Raw genomic sequence first — 19,266 nt, forward strand, 5'->3', positions numbered from 1 at the left:
GCACAATGTTCAGCACCATTCGCGACTCCTTAGATAATGAAGCAGTCCACGTCCAAATGCAGCAAGACCTGGACAATATCCAGGCTTGGGCTGACAAGTGGCAAGTTAGATTCGTGCCACACAAGTGTCAGGCAATGACCATCTCCTCCAAGAGAGGATCTATCCATCGCCCCTTGACATTCAATGGCATTACAATTGCGGATACTCCCACAATGAACATCCTGAGGGGTGCCATTGATCAGAAACTGAACTGGACGAGCCACATTAATACTGCGGCTACCAGGGCAGGTCAAAGGCTAGAAATCCATGGCGAATAACTCACTTCCTTACCGTCCAAAGCCTGTCCACTATCTACAAGGCACAAGTCAGGAGTGTGATAGGATACAATCCACTTGCCTGCATGAGTGCAGCTCCAACACCACTCAAGAAGCTCAACAGCATCCAGGACAAAGCAGCCCACTTGATTGCTCCTCCTTCCACAAACAATCAAACCCTCCCCCACCAACGAACAGTGGCAGCCGTGTGTACCATCTACAAGATGCACTGCAGTAACTCAACAAGTTGCCATAGACAGCACCTTCCAAACCCGCTACCACTACCATCTCGAAGGACAGGAGCAGCAGATAGCTGGGAATGCCACCACCTGGAGGTTCCCCTCCAAGTCACTCACCACCCTGACTTGGAAATATATCAGCCGTTCCTTCACTGACGCTGGGGCAACATCCTTGAACTCCCTCCCTCGCAGCACAGTGTGTGTACCTACACCACAAGGACTGCCACTCACCACCACCTTCTGAAGGGCAACCAGGAATGGGTAATACATGCTGGCCCAACCAGTGATACCCACATTCCGTAAATGAATTTAAAAAGCTTTAAAAGCCTGTCCCCATTTTAGAATCTCAGTGCAAGTCAGAGCTTCCCAAACTGAGGGTCATGACCCCCAATGTGGTTGGCGAGATGGGATTTTGGCCTTGGGAGCTCTCAAATAGCAATGGCTGCCGTGAGGTTCCTTTAAAGCCTCTCAGTTTTTTTGATGTTGGTGAGGTGTGTCCAATTGGAGGACTCTCTGGGGACCAATTGCTGCAACAAAAAAAAATTATATAAAAGGTCAGTGTTCATTTTTATCTGGAAAGTCGATTTCTTCAATAATCAGGATCATAGTGTATTCAGAATCTGGATCATAATGCACTTATTATAAGAATGATAAAGTATTAATAATCAGGATCATAATGTACAAATAATTAAGATACTATCACATTAATAATCAGAATCTTATTTCATCAACAATGAGGATCCTGCTACATTAATAATCAGACTCCTATCTCTTTAAGATTCAGGATACCCACACATTAACAATCAAGATACCATTACAGTAACAGTCTGAAGCCCATTGCATCAACAATCAGGATCTTATTGTGTAAATAATCAACCATGGTGGGGAGTCCAGAACGCCGGGTCGCAGTTTGACAATAAGGGTAAACCTTTCAGGACTGAGGTGAGAAATTTCTTCACCCAGAGAGAGACCAACACGTTGTGTAATTTCAGGAAGGAATTAGATACAGTTCTTGGGGGCAACGGGATCCAGGGATATGAGGGGAAGGCGGGATCAGGGTATTGATCAGCCATGGTCATAATGAATGACTCGAAGGGCCGAATGGCCTCCACCTGCTTCTATTTTCTATGTTTGTTTCTATGTAAGATCATGTTCACTGTAGATCCGCCAGCACAGAAACTGCACTGTGCTTCTGGATAAACAGTCTGCAAATAGATGGAGCCTTTCAAACGTGACCCTAGCAAAGTCCTTCCCTATGACACTATGGAATGTGATGCTTATGTAATTTCTATGGTCTTCTCTATTGTCTTTATATATACATTTTAAAAATAAATTTAGAGTGCCCAATTAAGGGGCAATTTAGTGTGGCCAATCCACCTATCCTGCACATCTTTTAGCTGTGGAGGTGAAATCCATGCAGTCACGGGGAGAATATGCAAACTCCACATGGACAGTGACCCGGGGCTGGGATCGAACCCGGGTCCTCAGCGCTGTGAGTGCCTTTGTATATTGTTGGATTTGGATTTAGTGTCATGTGTACCGAGGTACAATGAAAAGTATTGTTTTGCGTACAGTCCAGACAAATCATTCCATACATGAAAAACATAGCAGATACGATAAATACACAAAGTAAATACACAGACATAGGCATCGGGTGAAGCATACAGAGTGCAGTCCTACTCAGTGGAAAAGATGCGTGAAGAGATCAGTTCAGTCCATAAGAGAGTCGTTCAGGAGTCTGGTAACAGTGGGTAAGAAGCTGTTTTTGAATCTGTTGGTTCGCGTTCTCAGACTTTTGTATCTCCTGCCCGATGCAATAAGTTGGAAAAGAGAATAACCTGGATGGGAATGTTCCTTGATATTGCTGCCCGCTTTCCCAAGACAACGGGAGGTGTAGACAGAATCAATGGATGGGAGGTGGGTTTCCGTGGTGGACTGGGCCGTGTTCATGCCTCTCTGTAGTTTCTTACTGTCTTGGGCCGAGCAGTTGCCATACCAGGCTGTGATGCAGCCAGATAGGATGCTCTCTAAGGTGCATCTATAAATATTGGGAAGAGTCAATGTGGACATGCCGAAATTCCTTAGTTTACTGAGAAAATATAGGCGCTGTTGTGCTTTGTTAGCCATAGCATTGACGTAGGTGAATCAGGACAGATTGTTGGTGATGTGTACACCTAAGAATTTGAAGCTGTCAACCATCTCCACCTCGGCACCATTGATGCAGACGGGGTGTATACGATACTTTGCTTCCTGAAGTCAATAACTAGCTCCTTAGTTTTGCTGACATTGAGGGAGAGATTGTTGTCATTACACCACTCCTCTAGGTTCCTATCTCCCTCCTATCCGTGCTTTCTACGGCGCATCTGTAAAAATTAGTAAGAGTCAATGTGGACATGCGCTCATCGATGTTCAAAATCCGACCCACTATGGTTGTGTCATCAGCAAACTTGTAGATAGAGTTGGAGCCAAATTTTGCCACACAGCCATGTGTGTACAGGGAGTACAGTATGCGTACATTGTGATGATTTTTGCATCACACATCCTGGGGAACAAATTCTACTGTCCAACAGAGGAGGAGGAGGTCATGTAAGTGTGACAGTCAATGGGACTTTCCGTGTTTGATCAGTTCAGCTGGAATTCCATCTTCGCCGGACATCAATGACAGATGACATCTCTGCTGAGTGGGGCTCAAACCAGTCTTTGTTGTGGGTTCCAACTTTACCAAATGTTGCTGCTGCTGTGTCAGAAATTATTCAACTCAGCGACTTCCAAACCGTCAATATCAATGTTGATTATTGAAGCTTTTTTGATGTATCTGTGAAAAACGTTGCTGTTTTGTTTACCATATCTTGATCATTTAATTTCATGACAGAGGTATCATTGTGTGTAAGTCAGTAAGAACTGTCAGCATGAATTAATCAGCACTTTCTAACTGGAGATATTAGTCAGTGGAGCCTTTCAGATGTTGATTTGTAGATTTTACATCAGAGATCAATTAAGGTTGACGTAAAAGTTTATAATTTCATTATAAACAGGATCCTGTTGAAAGCTCTGATAGCTGGTGGTGTTTTTAAAAAGAGACACTGCAAGTCTCGAAAACCAGTGACAACATCTCCAGTATATGAAACTCCATCTAGCTATAAGGGTTGTTAACATCAGCAAAAACAAACACAGTATTGTCAGACTATCAATCCTGGATGTGATTAACAGCAGTAATAACAGCAGAACCCAACCCCTGCAGTTATTTATGAACTCGCTGATGTGTCAGCAGGCTGGATAGCCAATGGAACCCTTTGCCACACACGGAGCAGGTGAACGGTCTCTCTCCAGTGTGAACCCGCTGGTGCGCTTTGAGGTTGCCCGAATGCTTGAACCTCTTTCCACAGGAAGAGCAGGTGAATGGCCTCTCCTCAGTGTGAACTCGCTGGTGTGTCAGGCAGTGGGATGACTGAGCGAATCTCTTCCCACACACAGAGCAAGTGAATGGTTTCTCCCCTGTGTGAACTCGCTGATGTGCAGTGAGTTCAGATGACGATCTTAACCTCTTTCCACAGGAAGTGCAGCTAAATGGCCTTTCCCCAGTATGAATTTGCTTGTGTACCACCAGGTTGGCTGACTGAGTGAATCCCTTCCCACATACTGAGCAGGTGAATGGCCTTTCCCCAGTGTGTATTCGCTGGTGTTTCAGCAGGTCAGAGGATACGGTGAATCGCTTCCCACAATCTGAACAGGTGAACAGTCTCTCCGCTGTGTGAACACGTTGGTGTTTACTGAGGTGGGATGAATGCCTGAACCTCTGTCCACAGTCAGTGCAGCTGAAGGGCCTCTCCTCCGTGTGAAACCGCTGGTGTGACATGAGACAGGCTGACTGGGTGAATCCCTTCCCACACAGAGAACAGGTGAATGGCCTCTCCCCAGTGTGACTGCGTTGATGGTTTGCCAGCTGGTATTGAGAATTGAATCGTTTACCACAATCCCGACAATTCCACAGCTTCTCCCCAGTGTGAGTGCGTCGATGGAATTCCAGCCGGGATGGATAATTGTATCCCTTCCCACAGTCGTCGCATTTCCACCGTTTCTCCATAGTGCCTGTATCTTTGTGTCTTTCCAGGTTAGATGATCAATTGAAGTCTTATCAACAGAGAACACATGTACAGTTTCTCCTCACTGTGAATGGTGTGATTTTTTTTATAGACTGTGAACTGGTTAAAGCTCTTTCCACAGTCAGTTCACTGGAACACTCTCCCTCAGGTGTACGTGTGTCGGTTCCTTTCCAAATACTGGTGTTTGAAATCTTCTCCCACGGACAGAACAACCAAACGTTTCTCCGTCCACATTCAAAGGCCAGTGATATTCAGATCCTTATTTCTTCAAAAATTATTCAGATCCGGATAAATCTTGTCAGATCTTGCAATGATGTTCCTTCCAGTCACCTTCCCCTTCTAATAGCCTGCAAAAGCAGATTACAAAACATTTCACAAGTGGAGAGCACAGAATAGACAAGTCGAGATTCTATGTAATATTTCTATCTCTTTTTCCCCAAATGTTGTAAATCCCTGTCCTTGCACTCTCTCTCTCTCCTCCCTGAACTGAATTCATACCCATCTCATCATTTATTTCCTCAACTTCAACATTTCCCCCCTTCCTCGCCTCTGCCTGGATGCAGTTCTGGGCAGAGCGAGAACAAAAATCAGCGATACAATCATTTTCTCTCCTGGTCACTGGGGCCCAGAAGCCCCGCCCACTCTCTGTGCCACCACGATGGCCCCTCAGGCACCGTATTCGCCACGTAACCAAGATGGTGGCCTTTAACCGGGGCCTGTTTCCGGTCAAAAGTCTCGAGCTGTAACCGCGGGACCTGCAGGTTGTTATTCGGGGTTTGTGGCCCACACTGAGTGTTAATGAACCCGCTCCGCCCACCCGCCGCTTCCCCTTCTCACCGGCGGCCGAGCAACAAACAACCCTCTGTTCAGCGTCATCCCTCTGCGCATGCTCCACACTGTGTGCAACTGCGCATGCGTCCCAGTCCTCTGTATTGCAGATTGGGGGCTTTCTCCACTGCCAGGAATGATGGGTAAATGACCCGCCATGGATATGTGCAATCAGTTAATATTTGCTCATTGTCACCCCGACACCCGATCGGAAAGCAATTGTGCATATGTACTTCACCCACATATGTACAACTATTCTTCAAGCTTTTATGGTCAGGGAGTTTAAATCTAACAAAAGCTCTGTGGTCTCACATACTGCATTGGAACGTGCAATATAAGCATTTCCCTTGGGCGTTCCAATGCTAAAATTAAACATTTAACATGTCTGAATGTTGCCCAGAACACACCAAGTGGCAATGTAATCGAAATGCCTCCGAAGCATTTCAGTGTGGCACTGTAACATACAGAAATAAACATAATTCATCGACAGCGTGGATTTAAGTGGGGTGCTCTTTCCAAGGGCCGGTGCAGACTTGATGGGCCAAATGGCCTCCTTCTGCACTGTAAATTCTGATTCTATGACAACAATTTTCCCAAATCCCAACTGTGATAGGGCTGAAATCTCAATGAGACTTTATGTGCGTCCAGCTCCTTAGGCTGGATATAGTGAGGTAAGCGTTTGTGAAGCAAGTTTTGTCACAGTCCATGTAGTTGAATGGGTAGATAATGAGGCTTTAATCTCAGGATCATCATTTTGAATTGCGTGTTGGGTGATTAATTTTATGTTTCTGAAAAGAAATACCTTTTCAGTTGATTTTATTTACTATGCAGACATGGAGGCTGGATTTTGGAGGGCCAATACAGTTTGGAACTAATTTATGCAGAAACCAAGTTCACAGACCTTTAGCATTCACCAGAAAGACAGAAAATGGGAATTAGTGGAGAATGGAGAGTCCCCCAGATAGCAGTAATGACAGCAAAACTAACCTCTGCAGTCACATGTAAACTGGTGTGTCAGTCGGTAGTGCCCCTGACACACCAGCACACACACACTGGGGAGAGGCCAAGGTGGGCCAGCACTAGGAAACAGTGACTCTTAAATCTGTTGGACTGTTGTAAAAATCCAACTGTTTATAGTCATAGAAGTTCAGAAGGAGGCCATTCGGCCCATCGAGTCTGCACCGGCTCTTGGAAAGAGCCCCCTACCAAAGCCCACACCCCCACCCTATTCCCATAACCCAGTAACCCCACCCAACACTAAGGGCAATTTTTGGACACTAAGGGCAATTTTAGCATGGCTAATCCACCTAACCTGCACATCTTTGGACTGTTGGAGGAAACCGGAGGAAACCCACACAGACACGGGGAGAACGTGCAGACTCCACACAGACAGTGACCTAAGCCGGGAATCAAACCTGGAACCCTGGAGCTGTGAAGCAATTGTGCTAACCACTATGCTACCGTGCTGCCCTATATAATGACCTTCGGAGAAAGACCTATCTAATGACCTTCGGAGAAAGGAACTACAACCTATACAGATCTGGGTGTGCATGTCCACAGGTCTTTGAAGGTGGCAACACAAGTGGACAAGGTAGTCATAAAAGCATACGGAATGCTTGCCTTCATTGGACGGGGCATTGAGTATTAAAACTGGCAAGTGATGCTACAGTTGTATGGAACCTTGGTGAGGCTGCACTTGGAATATTACGCACAATTCTGGCCGCCACACTACCAGCAAGATGTGGAGGCTTTGGTGAGGGGGCAGAGGAGGTTTACCAGGATGTTGCCTGGTCTGGAGGGTGTTAGCTATGTGGAGAGCCTGGATAGACTCAATTGTTTTCATTAGAAAGATGGAGGTTGAAGGGCGACCCGATAGAGGTCTACAAGATTAAGAGGGGCATGGATAGAGTGGATGGGCAAGCACTCTTTCCCAGGGTGGAGGGGTCAGTCGCCAGGGGACATAGGTTTAAGGTCCGTGGGGCAAAGTTTAGAGATGTGCAAGGCAGGTTTTTTTACGCAGCGTGTGGTGAGTGCCTGGAATGCGTTGCCAGGGGAGGTTGTGGAAGCAGATACATTAACGGTGTTCAAAAGACATCTTGACAAACACATGGATAGGATGGGTATAGAGGGATATGGCACAAGGAAGTGCTGAGGGTTTTGGCAAAAGTTGGCATAATGACTGGTACAGGCTTGGAGGGCTGGAGGGTCTGTTCCTGTGCTTTATTGTTCTTTGTTCTAACCCAGTTTGGATCTACAAAAGCCTTTGGTCTCTATGGGAGGAGAGAGATAAAGGTGAAATTAGCAGGGAGAGAGAGATTTTACATACCCATAAATCAACCTGAACTTTGACAAAGTTTCACAGACACCTAATTTCACCACATTGAAGAATGATGGTAGCAGGAGTATGCAAACATCAGCACCACCGAGTTCTCCTCCAAGTCACACATCATCCTGACTTGTCTGACATCCAGTACTCAATGAACAGAAATGTCCTCTGTTTAAATATTGGGAAAACTGAAGCCATTATCTCCACCCATTGTTACAAACTCGCCACTGACTTTGTCTCCCTGGCTTAGGCTGAACTGGACAGTTTACCACCTTCATGTCAGGGTTTACATCCCAGCTGAGCTTCCAACAACATATCAGCTTTATCACCAAGACCACACTATTTCCACCTCAGTAATAAAAACAGAAGATATCCGAAAAACTCAGCAGCTCAGGCAGCATCTTCAGAGAGAAAGAAAGTTAATGATTCAGGTTGTGATGGCCCTCACCAGAAGGAGGAAATATGGAAATGTAATAGGTTTGGAGTCGGTGAAATGGTGGTGGGGGGGGGGGGGGGGGGGGGAAGGGGAGAAAAAAAAAAGGTCTGCGATAGGATGTCTCCACCTGAGAACTTCGCACAACTTTGCCTCTCCTTCAGCTCAAACATTCCTGAAATTCCCATCCATTTCTCTGTTACCTTCTGGACTTGACTATGCCATAACTTTACTATCCAGCCTCCCACATTCAACCTCCACACACTTCAGATAATCCAAAACTCTGCTATCGGTATCACAGCCTAACCGCTTTGTCACAGCACAGAAGGAGGCCATTCAGCCCATTGTGTCTGCACTGGCTCTCCACCTCCCCCAAACCCTGCATATTCTTTCGTTTCGAGCCATAATCCAATTCCCTTTTGAATGTCTTGATTGAATGTTCCTCACAAGATTTGTTAACTTTTTAAAACTTAATTTACAGGAATGTGGTCGTCGCTGGTTAGACCAGCATTTCTTGCCCATCCCGAGTTCCCCTTCAGAAGGTGGTGGTGAGTTGCCTTCTTGAACCACTGCAGTTCTTGAGCTGTAGGTACACCAACTGTGCTGAGAGGGCGGGAGGACCAGGATTTTGCCTCAGCATCAGTGAAGAAACGGCAATATATTTCCAAATTAGTCTGGTCAGTGACTTGGAGTGGGATCTCCAAGTGGTGGAGTTCCCAGGTATCTGCAGCTCTTGTCCTTCTAGATGGCAGTGGTGCTGGGTTTGAAAGGTGCTGTTTGAGGAACCTTGGTGAGTTACTCTTGTAGATCTTGTAGATGGTACACACGGCTGCCTCTGTTCGTCAGTGGTGGAGGGTTTGAATGTTTGTGGAAGGAGGTGCAATCAAGTGGGCTGCTTTGCCCTGGATGGTGTCGAGGTTCTTGAGTGTTGTTGGCGCTGCACTCATCCAGGCAAGTGGAGAGTATTCCATTACACTCTTGACTTGTGCCTTGTAGATGGTGGACAGTCTTTAGGGGGGCAGGAGGTGAGTTACTCGCCATAGGATTCCTAGCCTTTGACCTGCCCTTGTAGTTACAGTATTAATATGGCTAGTCCAGTTTCTGATCAATGGTAACCTCCAGGATGTTGATTGTGGGGGATTCTGTGATGGTAATGCCATTGAATGTCAAGGGGCAGTGGTGATGACGATACTGAGTTCTTTCTGCCCTCAGTCTGGTCTCAGTCAAACCCTGAGTCAGATTGTAGGTATTGATTTATTTTATTTCAAATAGCTTGCAAACTCCACTCACTCTGATAAAAAGGCAGGAGACAACACGTCTCTTGAAACTTCCAGAGTGAGTGAGACAAAGGGAGCACAGCATCTGGTTTCACATACATGGATTCAGCGTCAGGTTTCACATACCCACGACCAAATAAGGTAACGGTAACAAATGCAAGATTCTCAAAGGCCTTTCTCACACATTCCTTGACCTGGCCATATAAGCTGACCCTGGGGCCCCTTTCACCCAGCATTCTCTGCACAAAGAACCAGTCCTAATGGACCTAATGCCCACCCCCCTTCTTCCTCTCTTGAATCCCACTTGCAGGCTGTACATTAAGATTTTACTCCTAACTTGGCCTAACTACCCATCATGCCTTTCTGTTAATTTCCTCAGTGAGACCCTCTCTTGAAGGAGATGGTGATTGCCTGGCACTTGTATGGTGCCAATGTAACTTGCCACTTGTCAGTTCAAGCCTGGATATTGTCCAGGTCTTGTTGCATTTGGACATGGACTGCTTTAAAATCTGAGGAGTCGCGAATGGTGCTGAACATTGTGCAGTCATCCGCAAACATGCCCACTTCTGACCTTATCATGGAAGGTCATTGGTGAAGCAGTTGAAGATGGTTAGGCCGAGAGATCCGAGATAAAAGCCTTTCGCTGTGGTCATTATAATAATAATCTTTATTGTCACGTCGGCTTACATTAACACTGCAATGAAGTTACCATGAAAAGTTATCCACACTGTGCATGTCAGTCAAAACCCCACCCTTCGTTCATTCCAATTGATTGGAGGGCCAGCCGCTCTCGCTCGGTTCTGTGTGAGAAAGTTTCTCTTCATGTCTCTGTTGCTTCTTTCCTCAATTAACTATAGCCTCCATCTATATTCTCTCTGATCTATATCCTCCCATTCTTGATTCTTCCATGAATGTAAACAGTTTCTCTCTATCTACTCTGAACAGGCTATTGGTTTCAAATACCTCTATCAAATCTCAAACGATGTCTCCTTTACCCATCAATGTTCTGCTTATTGACTTACATGGTGATGCGCAATCAATTACTCTCCAAGACGAAGTGATTCATAACTTGAGGGCAGCACGGTAGCATTGTGGATAGCACAATTGCTTCACAGCTCCAGGGTCCCAGGTTCGATTCCGGCTTGGGTCACTGTCTGTGCGGAGTCTGCACATCCTCCCAGTGTGTGCGTGGGTTTCCGCCGGGTGCTCCAGTTTCCTCCCACAGTCCAAAGATGTGCAGGTTAGGTGGATTGGCCATGCTAAATTGCCCTTAGTGTTGGGTGGGGTTACTGGGTTATGGGAATAGGGTGGAGGTGTTGGCCTTGGGTAGGGTGCTCTTTCCAAGAGCCGGTACAGACTCGATGGGCCGAATGGCCTCCTCCTGCACTGTAAATTCTATGATAACTGAAGGCTTTAATCTGCTAGAACTCTTCCCCAGCAGCTTTGATACAGAAAGTGAAGGCTGCTGGGACGGCACCGGTTCTTATACGCCGCCTCTCAGGGCGGAGCTATGTACAACTGCCAACGGTAGACTCCTGGGTCTAACCAATGGTCATCCACCTCTTAGGTACCGCAATACCTGGTACTACCAAATTAAAAGCTCCAATTTAAAAATTGTATACCTGTTTTCAAATCCTTCTTTGGTCTCCCAATCTATTTCCAGTAACACAGATCTTCAAATACCATTCTCTCCTCTTGCTGCCTGCTCCAGGATCAGTAAAGTGAGTTCAAGATAATTTCTCATGAACAAATCCATCAGTGTGAGTGTAGGATAGACATTTCCCCCATTCTCTCCTCCTGCTCCAGCATCAGTAAAGTGAGTTCAAGATAATTTCTCCTGAAGAAATCCATTGCTGCATTTCCTTCCTGAAGCTACATTTGTTCACTGGGGCCCAGCACCGGGAGAAAGCGGCAGCTGCCGTTGTGTTGGGTGTTGAGGCGGTGCCGCTAGTTTGTTATTGGGGATGTTGAGGCCTCCACTGGGTGTTTGTGAAGCCTCCCCTCCCACCCACTGCCCCGAACGCTGCCTCCGCTTATCCACCTCTTTCCCGCCTAGACAAACAAGCGTCTGTCCCTGGATGTGAGCTGCACTACGCAGGGCCCACATCACAATGCCCGGGGAGTGATTGACGGCAGCTCCAGACCAATAGGAGGAGGGGGCGTGTCTGGAGGACTGAGCGGGAGCAGCTGGTCTTCCAACCAATCAGAGTGAATAAGAGGCGGGACCAGACTGTGACTGAAGCATGCGCAGTGCGGGTAATGGCGATGGCGTTTTTTTGTTCAGAAGGGAGGTGAGTGGAGCCGCGAGGTGGGAAGGACTGGACGCGGCGGAGTGACCGGGGAGGCGTCACAAACACCCAGAGGAGGCCTCCTAATAACCCAGAGCTCATAATCATCCAGTGGAAGCCACAGTGGAGACTTCGGACCCCAAATACGAATCCACCTTTGTAAGTAAATCACTATTTGGTTCATCACCTAAAATCTTAATATCTCCGAAAAACAATCGTTATTTGAAGATTAAAAGTCACAAAGTAAAGAGAAACCAATGACAGAATATTAAATTTTACTCATTACTGGAAGTATTAAATGCGGTGGAAATAACTGGCATTGTCAGGATGTGCATGGTTTAGTCCTGGATGTGACTGACAGCAGAATCCAAACCCCTGCAGTCACTCTGGGGGAGATGGTGGAGCAGTGGTAATAGCGCTGAATGTGTCACCCAGGAACTCAGGCTAATCGAAATGTAGTAAATAGGAGCAGTAGGAAGGCCTTCGAGCCTGCAGCACCATTCATTATTATTCTGGCTGATCATCCAAATCAATAGCCTCATCCTGCCTTCCCCTCCATATCCTTTGATCCAAGTGCGACATCTAACTGCTGCTATAAAATATCTATTTCTTGAAAACTCTGGGAACAGCGGAGAACTGCTGAAATTTAATGAGTGTTCATTAATTGCAATTGAAATCTAAACTCCGTAATGGTGATCAACAAAATGTCATCATTCATTGTATAGAGTTATAGAATCATACATCACATTGTGTCATTTTCCTCCATTTTTTTTTGCAGTGTTAGAAGAGGAGAATTTGCAGAAAGAAATCTCAAACTAAACATCACATCAAGATTTAACAGAATCACTCAATTCAATTGAATATCATCGGTCTTTCAATGTAGGAGAAATGTTTCCTGTTCTCTCTGTGGGAAAAGATTTCAAACATCATTGTGACTGGAAAAGCACCGAGACACACTTACCGGAGTGAGATTGTTCCAGTGAACTGACTGTGGAACTCACAAAGAGGCAAGGCTGTACTTTAATTTAATAATAATCTTTATTGTCACAAGTAGGCTTACTAACACTGCAATGAAGTTACTGTTAAATGCCCTGGGTCGCCACACTCTGGCGCCTGTTCGGGTACACAGATGAGAAATCAGAACATCCAAATTACCTGATAGCACGTCTTTCGGGACTATTGAAGCAGCAGTGATAATCACTGTGCTACCGTGCCGTGCTGTGTATGGATGAGGCTTCCTCTGATTGTCCAACTTGGAGAGACACAAGGAGACCCAAAACATGGGGAAACCGTGGAAATGTGGGGACTGTGGAAAGGGATACTGTTCCCCATCTGTGTTGGAAATTCATCGACGCAGTCACACTGGGGAGAGGCCGTACGCCTGCTCTCAGTGTGGGAAGGGATTCACTCAGTTGCACCACCTGCAGAGACATTAGCAAGTTCACACTGGGGAGACGCCGTTCACTTGCTCTCAGTGTGGGAAGGGATTCACTCGGTTATCCCACTTGAAGACACATCAGCAACTTCATACTGGGGAGTGGCCATTCTCCTGCTCTCAGTGTGGGAAGGGATTCAGTGAATTTTCCAACATGGAGAGACATCAACGAGTTCACACTGGGTAGAAGCCGTTCACCTGCACCCAGTGTGGGAAAGGATTCAGGGGTTCATCAACCCTGCGGAAACATCAGCAAGTTCACACTGGGGAGAGGCCATTCACCTGCTCTCAGTGTGGGAAGGGATTCAGTTGTTCATCCAACCTGCAGACACACCAGCGAGTTCACACTGGGGAGAAGCTGTTCACCTGTTCTCAGTGTGGGAAGGGATTCATTGATTCTTCGAACATGCAGAGACATCAGCGAGTTCACACTGGGGAGAGGCCATTAACCTGCTCTCAGTGTGGGAAGTGATTCAGTGATTCATCCAACCTGCGGAAACATCAGCGAGTTCACACTGGGGAGAGGTGGCTTTCCTGCCCGCAGTGTGGGAAGGGATTAAGTGATTCATCTACCCTGAGGAAACATCAGCGAGTTCACACTGGGGAGCGGCCATTCACTTGCTGTCCATGTGGGAAAGGATTTACTCAGTTCTCCAACCTGCAGACACATCAGCGAGTTCATACGGGGGAGAGGCCATTCACCTGCTCTCAGTGTGGGAAAGGATTTACTCAGTTATCCAACCTGCGGAGACACCAGCGAGTTCACACTGGGGAGAGAGCATCCACTTCTCAATGTGAGACAGGATTGCATGTTTCACCACACCTGCTGTGACACCAACAATTCCACAATCGATTACACGGGTTGGATTCTGCGGTTATTGTTTCTGCTCTACATCCAGGACTGCATTTTGTTCATTCTGACAGGTGGTCAGTGGGGATGGTCGGAGGGTTTCTTTCTGCTGGACTGGCCGGTCTCACCACTTTGCCTCCAGTGGGCTGATGCTCTTTGAGCCTTGTTGCTAATACCTGACTTCAAATTGCACAAGGATCACAGAGTGAAAGGGTGTTTGGAAGTTTGAAGATATTTGTTCCCATTTTAGTTTGCAACCCCCCCAAAAGTGTGCCACGTTGCCATGGAGATGAACCATGGCAGTTACATGGTTCTTTTGTTTAATTTATCTGGGTGTTCCTCACAGAAGAAAACTATTCTGATATGAGGGGCAAGTTGTCTGAGGTGGACTGGGAAACTGATTGGTACAAGGAGTACCTAATATTTAAGGAATTATTACATATTTATCAGGGGTCGGTTAGCTCAGTTCAGTGGACGACTGGTTCGTGATGCAGAGCAAGGCCAACAGGGAGGATTCAACTCCCGTACTGAGTTTATTCATGAAAGCCCCGCCTTCTCAACCAGGCCCCTCGCCTGAGGTGTGCTGACCCTCGGGTTAAATCACCTCCAGTCAGCTCTCTCTCTGTCAAAGGGGAGAGCAGCCTATGGTGCTCTGGGATGTATGTGACTTTTATTTCACATGTATACAACAGATATAGATTCCTTTGTGTAAAAGTGATGCAACCTTGGCTAACAAGAAAAGTTAGGTTCCATTCGATCAATGGAAGAGGCTCATAACATGGTCGAAATAGTAGTAAACCTGAGGATTGGGAACTTTTTCAGAATTCAGAAGAGGAGGACCAAGAAACTGATAAAGAGAGAGAGAAAATTGAATATGAGAGCAAACTGGTGAGAAACATAAAAACCCACTGGAAAAGTTTCTCCAGGAATGTGAAAAGGAAAAGATTAGCAAAGACCAATGTGGGTCCATTCCAGGCAGAGACAGGAGAGTTTATAATGGGGAGTAAGGAAATGGCAGAGAAACTAAACAATGTGTGTCTGACTTCACAGAGGAAGATACAGAAATTGTCCCCAAAACACCAGAGAACCAAGGGACTGGCAGAGATTAGTATTGGTGAAAAAGTCGTACTGGAGAAATTAATGGGGCTGAAAGTGAATAAATCCCCAAAAGCTAATGATCGACATCCCAGAGCGTTGAACGAGGTGGCTGTAGAGATCTCTATTCCTCATTATAGAACATACAGTGCAGAAGGAGACCATTCGGCCCATCGAGTCTGCACTGACCCACTTAGGCCCTCACTTCCACCCTAACCCAGTAACCCCTCCCAACCTTTTTGGACATTAAGGGCAATTTAACGTGGCCAATCCACCTAACCTGCACGTCTTTGGACTGTGGGAGGAAACCGGAGCACCCGGAAGAAACCCACGCACACACGGGGAGAATGTGCAGACTCTGCGCAGACAGTGACCCAGCAGGGGATCGAACCTGGGACCCTGGTGCTGTGAAGCAACTGTGCTATCCACTGTGTTACCGTGCTGCCCGATAAATTCTCCTGACTCTATCTGTGTCGGACAATCCTTTGTCTTAGCTAAACGTTGCCTTTTTACGTACTTATAGAAACTTTTACAGTCCATTTTTATGTATTTTGCGAGTTCATATTCATATTCTATTCTCCCTCGCTGTCTCAGTGTCTTGGTCCTTTGCTGTATTCTAAAATCCTCCCAATCCTCAGGTTTATTCCTATTTCAGATAACTTTATCGGCCTTTTCTTTCAATCTTATACAAAACTTCACTTCCTCTGGTCGTCATGGTTCTCTGTCGTTTTGGGGTTCTTGTGCCTTGAAGGAATGTAAACTGTGTAATAATGATTGAAAGTCTATCCATTGCCTGTGGACTGTCACACCTTTTAATGTATTTACCCCAATCCACCTCAGCTAATTTGCCCCTTCTACCTTCATAATTTTCTTCAAACTTAATACCCTGGCTTCAGATTGGAATACCTCATATTCAATATTCTGGTCACTCATCCCTAAAGGTTGTTTTCCAGCACGATTATCAATTAGCCCTTTATCATTGCATAATATTAGATCAACAAGAGCCTGTTCTCTAGTCATTTCCTCAACTTACTGCTCTAGAAAACCTTCCCTAACACACTCCAGAAACTTGTCCTCCACAGCATCAGTGCCCATTAGGTTTACCCAGTCTATATGCAGATTGAAATCACCCATTACCTTTTTACCCATGCTACATGCTTCTCTAATCTCCTGATTAATACCATGTCCCACACTACCCCTACTGTTTTGATCTTGAACAACGATGAGTCAGAGTACAGGAGGGAGACAGACAAACTAGTGGAGTGGTGCAATGACATCAATCTCTCCCTCAACGTCAGCAAAACTAAGGAGCTGGTCATTGACTTCAGGAAGTGTCGCACAGACCCGTCTGCATCAATGGTGCCAAGATGGAGATGGTTGACAGCTTCAGATTTCTCGGTGTGCACATCACGAACAATCTGTCCTGGTGCACACACATCGACGCTATGATCAAGAAAGCACAACAGCGCCTATTCTTCCTCAGGAAACTAAGGAAATTCGACATGTCCACATTGACTATTACCAATTTTTACAGATGTATAGAAAGCATCCTACCTGGCTGCATCGCAGCCTGGTATGGCAATTGCTCAGCCCAAGACCGTAAGAAACTTGAGAGTCGTGAACACAGCCTTGTCCATCACACAAACCTGCCTCCCATCCATAGATCCATCTACACCTCCCACTGCCTGGGGAAAGCGGGCAGCATAATCAGACCCCTGCCATCTGGTTTATTCGCTCTTCCAACCTCTTCCATCGAGCAGGCGATACAGATGCCTAAGAACACACACAAACAGATTCAAAAACAGCTTCTTCCCCGCTGTTACCAGACTCCTGAATGACCCTCTTATGGACTGATCTGATCTCTTCATACATCTTCTGTACTGAATAGTACTACACTTCATCTGCTGTCTATGTATTTACATTGTGTATCTATCGTATTTACATTGTGCATCTATTGTATGTCCTATGTTTTACATGTATGGAAAGATCTGTATGCAGAACAATACTTTTCACTGTACCTCGGTACGTGATAAACCCAAATCCAATCTGATGAGCAGTTCTTCCCAATATTTCCTGCCTCTTGCTGTTTCTTGGCTCCACCCAAACAGATTCCACATTTTGTATTCCTTTTTTTTTTCCCGGAATAAGAGGCAATTTAGCGTTGCCAATCTACCGACCTGTACATATTTGGTTTGTGGGGGCGAAACTCACGCAGATACGGGGAGAATGTGCAAACTCCACACGGACAATGACCCAGAGCTGGGATCGAACCTGGGACCTCGGCGCCATGAGGCAGCAGTGCTAACCACCGCCACTGTGCTGCCCTTCACGTTTTGTATTCCTGATCTGAGATCCACCTTTACTAATGTTTTGATGCCATCCCTTATCCGAGCAACACCACCTCATTTTCCTTTTTTCCTGCATCATCAACAAACTCAGTGACCATACCTTTGGTCCCATCATCAAAGTCATTGATATGAATTGTGAAACGTTGAGGCTCCAGCACTGATCCCTGTGACACACCGCTCATTACATCTTGCCAACCAGAAAATGGCCTATTTGTGCCGACACTCGGTTTTCTGGCAGCTGGCTAATCTTTCCCTGTGAAAGACAGTTCTGGGATTAAAGGCTGCCAGACTGTGAAAAGAACGGAAGTAAATCCTCGGGAATGAATCATCACTTTGGACTGATTCTGAGACAATTAAGTTTCGACTTCCAGGGCAGACTAAACTATAATCAGGAAATGCGTTTTAGATTGTGTAAAAGGGCAAAGTTCCACTTTATAGTTTACTGAGTAGGTTTCCGAGTTAAAGTAGCTTCTAGTTTGTTTGTTGCATTAAAAGTCATAAAACTTGAAGTCCCGTTGTGTTGACTTAGAATTTGATTTTTTTTCTAAGAAGTTGCTGACCTTTGGGCAGCACGGTAGCACAAGTGGATAGCACTGTGGCTTCACAGCGCCAAGGTCCCAGGATCGATTCCCCGCTGGGTCACTGTCTGTGCGGAGTCTGCACCTTCTCCCCGTGGCTGCGTGGGTTTGCTCCGGTTTCCTCCCACAGTCCAAAGATGTGCCGGTTAGGTGGATTGGCCACGATAAATTGCCCTTCGTGACCAAAAAGGTTAGGAGGGCTTATTGGGTTACAGGGATAGGGTGGAAGTGAGGGCTTAAGTGGGTCGGTGCAGACTCGATGGGCCAAATGGCCTCCTTCTGCACTGTATGTTCTATGTTCTTTATGGAGATCTTAATCCACAAATTTTGTCTTCCAATTCGAGCCTCGGGCATCTTTCTGTCTCTATTGCTCATGTCAATGACAGTGAAGTGATGGAGCGGAGGGCTGAATTTAGCTGAGAATAACAACGGGGCCCGCACCCCAGTGGGAAACTGCCATGGGATTCGCACTAATAGAGACAGGAAGATGCTGGAGGACTGACTCGGAACTGGACCTCCAGCCAATCAGGGGCAGGGGCTGGAACGGTGATGGGCTGATGGTGATGTGACCCCCCAGGGTTCAGCGCCCCTGTATCCAAAGCGGGAAGTCACGGGAACAGGGTAGAGAGGAGCTGAAGGGAATCCATTTGGGACCCAGAATATTGTGAACATCCTGTTACTCTGGTTGTCTTTGATCCTCAAGTAACTTTCTGTGAGTTTTTTTTTACCATGTTCTGTTTTGTCAAGGAACTCTTAACAGGAAAATATTTAAAAATAAAATAATCTTTTATTGTCACAAGTAGGCTTACATTAACACTGCAATGAAGTTACTGTGACAAGCCCCTCGTCGCCACATTCCGGCACCTGTTTGGGTACACTGAGGGAGAATTCAGAATGTCCAATTCACCTAACAGCACGTCTTTCAGGACTTGTGGGAGGAAACCGGAGCACCCGGAGGAAACCCATGCAGACACGGGACAACATGCAGACTCCGCACGGACAGTGACCCAAGCCAGGAATCTAACCTGGCTCCCTGGTGCTGTGAAGCAACTGTGCTAACCACTGTACTACCGTTCCCACAGCATTTTCTAATTGAAGATGTTAATCAGAGGAAGCGTTCAGCCACTGAATTGTAGAGTTTATACAAAAGAC

At 46.2% G+C, this 19,266-nt stretch overlaps 1 long non-coding RNA gene and 1 pseudogene across 1 annotated transcript; one reads left to right on the forward strand and one right to left on the reverse strand.

The window, feature by feature from the left end:
• Positions 1–1,114: 1,114 nt before the first annotated feature.
• LOC140419436 (uncharacterized) lies at positions 1,115–11,723 on the reverse strand. Its single transcript, XR_011945789.1, has 2 exons — positions 10,543–11,723; positions 1,115–5,003 (listed from the first exon to the last, which is right to left on the reverse strand). It is a non-coding gene; the product is annotated as an uncharacterized lncRNA (long non-coding RNA).
• Positions 11,724–12,497: 774 nt separating this feature from the next.
• LOC140417861 (uncharacterized) lies at positions 12,498–18,045 on the forward strand (annotated as a pseudogene).
• The last annotated feature ends 1,221 nt before the right edge of the window (positions 18,046–19,266 follow it).

Source organism: Scyliorhinus torazame, chromosome 5 (genome assembly GCF_047496885.1).
Source record: "Scyliorhinus torazame isolate Kashiwa2021f chromosome 5, sScyTor2.1, whole genome shotgun sequence".
NCBI lineage: Eukaryota > Metazoa > Chordata > Chondrichthyes > Carcharhiniformes > Scyliorhinidae > Scyliorhinus > Scyliorhinus torazame.